Source organism: Apostichopus japonicus, chromosome 15 (genome assembly GCF_037975245.1).
Source record: "Apostichopus japonicus isolate 1M-3 chromosome 15, ASM3797524v1, whole genome shotgun sequence".
NCBI lineage: Eukaryota > Metazoa > Echinodermata > Holothuroidea > Aspidochirotida > Stichopodidae > Apostichopus > Apostichopus japonicus.
This window is the reverse complement of record NC_092575.1, coordinates 29,287,341-29,294,840: the sequence shown is the minus strand read 5'-3', so window position 1 is coordinate 29,294,840 and position 7,500 is coordinate 29,287,341. Positions and strand designations below refer to the sequence as shown.

General features: G+C 40.2%; 1 protein-coding gene across 2 annotated transcripts in view; it reads right to left on the bottom strand.

The window, feature by feature from the left end:
• Positions 1 to 5,734: 5,734 nt before the first annotated feature.
• LOC139981652 (NFX1-type zinc finger-containing protein 1-like) overlaps positions 5,735 to 7,500 on the bottom strand; it is a 28,085-nt gene continuing 26,319 nt past the window's right edge. For both annotated transcript variants that reach the window (XM_071994207.1, XM_071994206.1), the window contains exon 5: positions 5,735 to 7,500. This exon is cut by the window's right edge and continues 2,485 nt beyond it. The gene's annotated coding sequence lies outside the window, so the exon portion shown is untranslated.

The window sequence follows — 7,500 nt, the reverse complement described above, 5'->3', positions numbered from 1 at the left end:
GTTAAGGAAGAAAATCGTAAACTTTCACCTCTGACCTCAAAATTTCTTGTGGTTGTTAAGGGTCAATAGGGCACTGACATATGCAAAGGGCAAGTATATGTCACTTCCGGTTCATGTGTTATAGAGGGTCAAAGGTCAAAACTGTCGTTCCTTCCAAAAAAGGTCAAAGATCGTGAAAGTGACCGAATACCACGAAACTTGCAACGATGTCGTGTGAGGTCATAAGGAATGGTCACCTGAAAAAGTTCGGCCATGAGGTCATCGGGTCAAAGGTCAATCAGAGGTAAAAAGTTTACTTCATCCATTTTTTTTATTCGATATGATAAGTCGGACCACCAAAAATGGTAACAAATATTTTGGGGGTTACACTATACACCCTTTCCGAGAATAAATGCTACCGTATGAGTTGTCTACACGTAGTTACGATACGACTCTTCTCTAACACATAACAACAACAAAACAGCACTGTCACGTACCCTCCGTGGAAAGGAAGGGGTACCAAAAAGAGGTACTTTCTTAAATTTCAAAGTCAAAAACACCGATTTGGGGGGCAAATAGAAATCAGAAAGACGAAAAGACTTTCCCGGTCAGATCATTACACGTAATTTGTGAATAGCAAAGACAAATGACTCTTCTACTCGACCGAAAATTGAGACATCCATGGGTCTTTAGAGGGTACATGAGGGGTCGAAAAGAGCGGGGTATTCCCTATTTTGCACGTATGGAGAACACGTATTTCTATCGGGTCCTTTGGGAACACGTTTCGACTGTCGACCTCGACCATCGACCCTTGACCCGCGAGATGAACAGGCAGAGAATACAAGTGTAGACATGAAGGCCATCAAAAACCATCGTATTTTCGCAATGGATACTTGTCTTCCTATTTCAGGTATGAATAAAGCATTTACTTCAAAATCGCCGACGTTGAACAGAGGAAAAGTGTATATATATACTCCTCGGTCGGAAACAAAAGGCCTTTGTAGAACGATTTTGCTTTCCGCTGTAAGAAGAACGTTCGCCGGAAACGAACAACAGGAGCGACTGGTTTAAAGCAAGATGTAAGTCCGTCCTAACTGAAAATGGTCACGATCAACATCTTGGAAAACTTCAAAGTCGTGTTGATCATAATTAATTCTGGTTCCAGACGACACTACAGAAATAATAAACTAGAATTAGCCTCCTCAAAAGTAGGGCAATCAATAAAGCAAGTTGCCATAACAAAACGAAAACAAACAAAATGATAAAACGGATGGAAAGTCTTTACGCAATTAACAATCAAAATGGCTCTGTACCTTTCAAAAGAGAAGCAAAAGATTATATGTAACGTAGCGACTGGGCAGTACGGAAATTTGTTCGAAATGGCTATGAGCAGTTATATACACGCATTTTATAACAAACCTTCCGCACAGACACATAAATACATGTGTGGGCGCTCACTTAAAACGGTTATTTTTGGGGGGAGTGTCACCGTCGCAGCCAGTTTTGCCTAATACCTAACCAAGGCAATTATATTTACGAGCGTCTTGCTACCAGCAGCGGTAAAACTAATCAAAGGTCAAGACACAATTGGCAGATTACCTTCAAACTTGCCCAGATTGTGAAGCTATATAACCAAAATGCATTGAGGTTTCGATGACTTCAATGCACTTGACTTCTGCTTGTTAGTATAACCTCAACTACCTGTTACAATAACACCAGGGCATGATAAACACAGGTCAGTCTACTTTACCTGGCTATACACACCTCCATCAAAAACAATAGGGGTATTGTATTCAATGATATGAATACACACACCAAGTATTACAGGGATCCACAATTTCAATCGGGGAAAGGTTTTTCATTGTTAGATCTCTGGTGACCTCAAAGGAGATTTGACTTCACATGCAATACGATTCTTGTACTCAATATGGCAAATCCATAGACAATGAATGAAAAGTTTCATGATTTCTAACATATGAAAAAAAATTGGGAGGTTTTCAGGCCTCGACAAATATTTCTAAAAGTACTAGCTATAACATCGAATCGCCAAATTCCTCTCGCCACTAGGCCAATGACTGTTGTTCAAGTTTCCAAAGTGACATCTACAACATCAATAATTTCTACGATCAAAGGTTAGGCAGTTAGGAAGATACATCGTGCTATGTAATTGCGCATTAGAAAGTCATGTTTCTATGCAGTATGAAATATAAAACTTTTTTCAAACAAAAGTCAGTGTTGAACAATGTAAAACATGTCGCAGAATCAAAAATAACCAGCTAGACCTACTGTAATGTCTTAAACAATTACAAGTAAAACGTCTGTAAAATCACATACGTAGATAGTTTGGCTTCTCTTACATTATGGCTCTTATAGTACTAGGCATATACTATATACAGTAGAAACGTGTGCGCGAGTCCTAAACCTATACAGAACCTTACTAATACCATGAACCGCTACTCGATTAGAGCGACATCGTATATATGCCCAGTTATTAATCTTGTCTTTTAGCTGCAGATTCATGAGCGAAAAATATCGCTGTTGTTGTGATATTTTTTATGTACGTTCTAGTTGCTACCGTCGATTTATTATTTACGATCACCATGTTCTTGTAAACAACTCACTATAATAAACACTGCTACGAATCAATCAATATTCTCCATGTACTATTACGTCATGTCGGTAGCAGTGTGCAGATCACCCATCCATGAATCGACCCACCCTACCAGGACAGAAACTGGAGCAAAATAAGCCGAACATTTGTGGAAATGGACAAATCTTCACCTCGCTTCACGACATCTTCGCAACTGATCAGTTATCGTGTGTAGGCTTGCCATAGGCTACACACTACACAAACTGTGTAGGCTACATCTGTCTATGTCAGCAACAGTACCGTAAAGGAGACACTCTCCGCTAGACCTTTCACTGTACCGCGTTGCGAACATGTTGCGAATTCATTTACGATACAATGTTCATTTTTAATGCGCATTCCCACAGTGCGTTATACCGTGCGGCACTGATTCCTAAACCCATACAAGCTGATATTCTTAACCAGTTACATACTGGTCACATGGGCATCGAGAAAAGAAGACGCCCGGCTCGTGATTCTGTATACTGGCCGAACATCAATCGTGACATTGCATCTGCCAAGAAATGCAGCCAAGTCAAAAGAAAGAGCCACTAGAACCACATGAGATTCCTTCCACACCATGGACCAAACTGGCCACTGACTTGTTCACTATCGAGAATGAAGACTTTATGCTCATCACAGATTACCATTCCAAATATCCAGTTGTGTACAAACTAAACAACACCATAAGTGCAACCGTGGCTCACCTAACTGCTGAGACATTTAGCCTTATGAGAGTTCCAACCGAGATTGTCTCAGACAATGGTCCTCAATTCGTCGGAAACCCGTATCAAGACATGTGTACACGATGGAGTGTGACACATACTACATCGTCATCACGATACCCACAGTCGAATGGACTAGTTGAGCGAATGGTTAGAACTGTAAAATCTCTCCTAAAGAAGTGCAAGAAGTCTAACCAAGACCCACGAGTTGCCATGCTGAATCTTCGTGTGACACCACTAGATGCTGATTTACCATCACCAGCTGAAATCATTTTCAGTAGGCCAGTCAGAACTGTCCTGCCCAGCAACCACCAACCTCAGATGCTCTACAAATCTACTCAGATATACAATACTCTCAATGAAAGAAGGGAAAAAAATGAAGGAACACCATGACACCAAGACCAACGCTAAAAACCTATCACCACTCTATCCTGATCAGAGAGTCCGTTTATTGAATTATGAGAAGAAAACCTGGTGTCCAAGAAAAATAACAAGAGTCTGCCAGGAGCCGAGAACTTACGAAGTGCGTACATCAAACGGAAAGATCCTCCGAAGGAACAAACACCATCTTCGTGAACTCTACAACACAACACCCACTAACGCAAACCAAACACCAAAACGAGTCCTTTTTCAGGATGAACACCACAAACACCACACAAACACTCGTAATATGATAGACGTCATGGGGTGGGGGGGGGGGGTACTAACACGATGGCCTTAACGACATAGGCAGAACGTGCTAACCAAGATCTAAGATGTAAACAATATGTCACGCAAAGTTAACAAACTATCGGAAAATCGCTGCACAACAGTACAGAGATTTGTGCAAGGTTCGTGTTCGTCTAACACTGACAGCACGGTAACCCTGCACCCAGCTAGCATAGCTGACTAAGACAAAGATTTATTCCGAGTCATTTCTATCATGGGTAAGCTTATGTAACAATGTCGGATCTAGGCCTAACCAGTCACACAACTAGCCTATATAGTACGCTAGGCCTAACGTTACTATTGTGTTCCGTCAAGACGAGCAATTTCGACATCGCTGTTCGATCCGGCCCCCTCTTCGCTGGTCTCCGATTCGAACATTTGTGGGGAAAATTCCCAGGGATTGTTAAACATGCCCTCCATTTCTCGGCCTTCTTCGCTATCTGAATCAGAGAGCCTATGATCAGTCAATTTACAGTCAATGCCACCGGTCGCCATTTCGCAATAAGAGTGAGCTATCTATGTATGTTGTGTATGCGTACTAGTGCGTGGGTACCAACTGTACAACAGATGAAGGATCGGAGGGAGAAGAGGGAGGGGCACAGATGGATGTTTGAGATAATTTCCAATTATTAATAGAAAAATTGTTTAACTTTCCGGTGACTTTGAGGCCTGAAAAGCCAACCCTAGAACTAGTAAACAAAACATATTGATCCAGTATCGCACAATGCCGGCAAAATTGAAATGTTTTATTATGTAAATGGGCAAAGACGTATAGCATTTTTATGCACAGAAATCATAAATGCTTTCAGAAATAGACATGCGTTTCATAAAATCAGATACTCAAACGGACTTTTTAGTTACTTTTGTTGTTAAGTTAATTGTGCCACTCTCCAAACTGAAGAGCTCGAAACCTAGCTTGCTGAAAATGAATGTAATTTACAGTTCTGAATCAGTCATTCATATGGTTGCTATACTAACGTATTATAACATATCTATTTGACAAGATATTAATGCACACTTGCTTTTACCACACTAACAACTATATACTTGTAGCAATACACGATGAGCGTTTTCAGTCTGAAGTACTTCACTATACGTCCGTCAACTTGAGCGATGTTTGACCGAACGTTTGTCATTATATTGCCCCCACCCACCTCCCACCAACCACCCCCAACTTAACCGATCACGGACACAGATCAGATCAAAACCCTATAAGCAGCTGCATTTTAAATTATTACTAGCTTGAATCAGCACTGTGTCCACATTTTGGTTGATGACGCACTCAGCAAGGGTAACAACTTGGCCAACGTTCTTTAAGATCAAACAAACGGACCTATTGCAAGCCGTTTCCACATTTACCTCTCAATGATAATTAAGAGTAATATTCCAGAGAGTAAAGCAGTCTAACAATTTTGCACCTGCTGTGTTATGTAATAGGCAAATGCTTTCAAAATGCCATCTATTGTTTGTCCAACCATTCTGTTTTTTGTTATGTAAAATTAGCATCCATTGTATTGAGTTACAGAATAGTGCGTTTTTAGAGACAGTGGTCAGTTGTAAAATGTTCTTCAGACAGAATGGTTGAATGAGAAATTATGATAAGACAGAACACATCTTGTAAAAAACTGAGAAAAGGAGAAAGAGAAAAAGAGAGATAGAGAGATGAGCGACGAAAAATAAAAGGAGAACAAGCAAATTTCCTTTTGAGTTTAATTTCACTATGTCTGGTGAACATAAAATGGTAGCAGAGCGAGGTTTTGAAAGCTATGAGGAAAATGAATGTAGAAAGAATAAAACTGCTGGTCCTCTTTTTCTATTTATTTAAATTGGTAGTGGACACCATGTATTGTTTATTCAAACAGCTGTATGGGCTCCATAGACGTGAACAGAAAGCAATAGAATATTTTCTTAAAAGAGAAATTCGTTTTGTTGGAAACATAATTAGCTCTACATACCCTCAATGTCACATAATTAAAGTTACCTCGGTAAATCGCCAATTGATATGAACGTATAGTAATGTTGCTTCGCCATAATTTAAGTAGCTAATAACAACAACCGGGCATGGGCACAACTACCTGTTTTGTACTGTGGAGGAGGGACTGAGATGCTATGTTGTCCAGGGTAGAGGTTGAACGAAATCTTGTGTTCCCTTCTTCCATCAGAGAAAGTAAGGTACAGTGGAGGGACAATGTTGAAGAAATTTGGACATATACCTACTATATTTTGATGCACTGCACACTACGATTCTTTGTGATACTCTGAGAGGGGAGGGGTTGACACCCCTGTCTGGATGAATTTGTTGGGGGAAGATGCTAAAAACTCCAAGAAATATACGTACGTGCGCCGAGCTGATGCTGGGTGAAAGGTCTACTCTTACGATAAATTAAGGTTCAACTCAAATACATAGAAAGAAAAATGTACCTGACAGAAGATTCTATTTGCATACATGTTAAAACGTATGCTGAAGAAAATAAAACATTCCACACTGTTAGTTGAATACCTTAATTTCCCAAATATGGTGGAGGGGCTGTAATCTGCTCTGAATGACGAAACATTTTAAATAATCAATTCCACGAGAGTAATCACAGTCGGCTATCTGTGATGTCACAGTCGGCTATCTGTGATGTCACAGTCGGCTATCTGTGATGTCACAGTCGGCTATCTGTGATGTCACAGTCGGCTATCTGTGATGTCACAGTCGGCTATCTGTGATGTCACAGTCGGCTATCTGTGATGTCACAGTCGGCTATCTGTGATGTCACAGTCGGCTATCTGTGATGTCACAGTCGGCTATCTGTGATGTCACAGTCGGCTATCTGGGATGTCACAGTCGGCTATCTGTGATGTCACAGTCGGCTATCTGTGATGTCACAGTCGGCTATCTGGGATGTCACAGTCGGCTATCTGGGATGTGATGCGGTTAAAAGGTTAGTTCTACTAGTATAAAAAGTTTGCTCTGCCATGCGGATAACAGGCCTGTAAAAGGTTACTTCGATTTGTATAAGGAGCTGTGTTATCCTTAAACCTGGTACATTTGGAATGGTTGCCAAACTGACAATGTTCTCTATAGTTAGAATTTCCTCAATATTAAGCTCGTTTGTACAATATTACTTTCTTCTGTGAATAAAGGATAAAGGAACCAGGAAGCCAATATGTTCAGCGATTCATTGCCACTTTATACAGCATACATCCACTGAAAACACTGTGTAGAGACATATCTGATATTTAACGATGTGTATCAACATGCCAAATAGAAAATTCATCAGAGATATATCTAAGACATTTACAATAGCTTTCCACGTTCATATCTGTTGACCTCAAGTGAACTTTGATGAAGAAGTCCATATTATACCAAGCATGAAGTCCATCGAAGTCCTTTTTTTAATTATATTATTCTTCTTCTTAGTAAGGTCCATCAAAATAGTCAATATGACGTTCACGTACCATACAAATTTTGAGTTA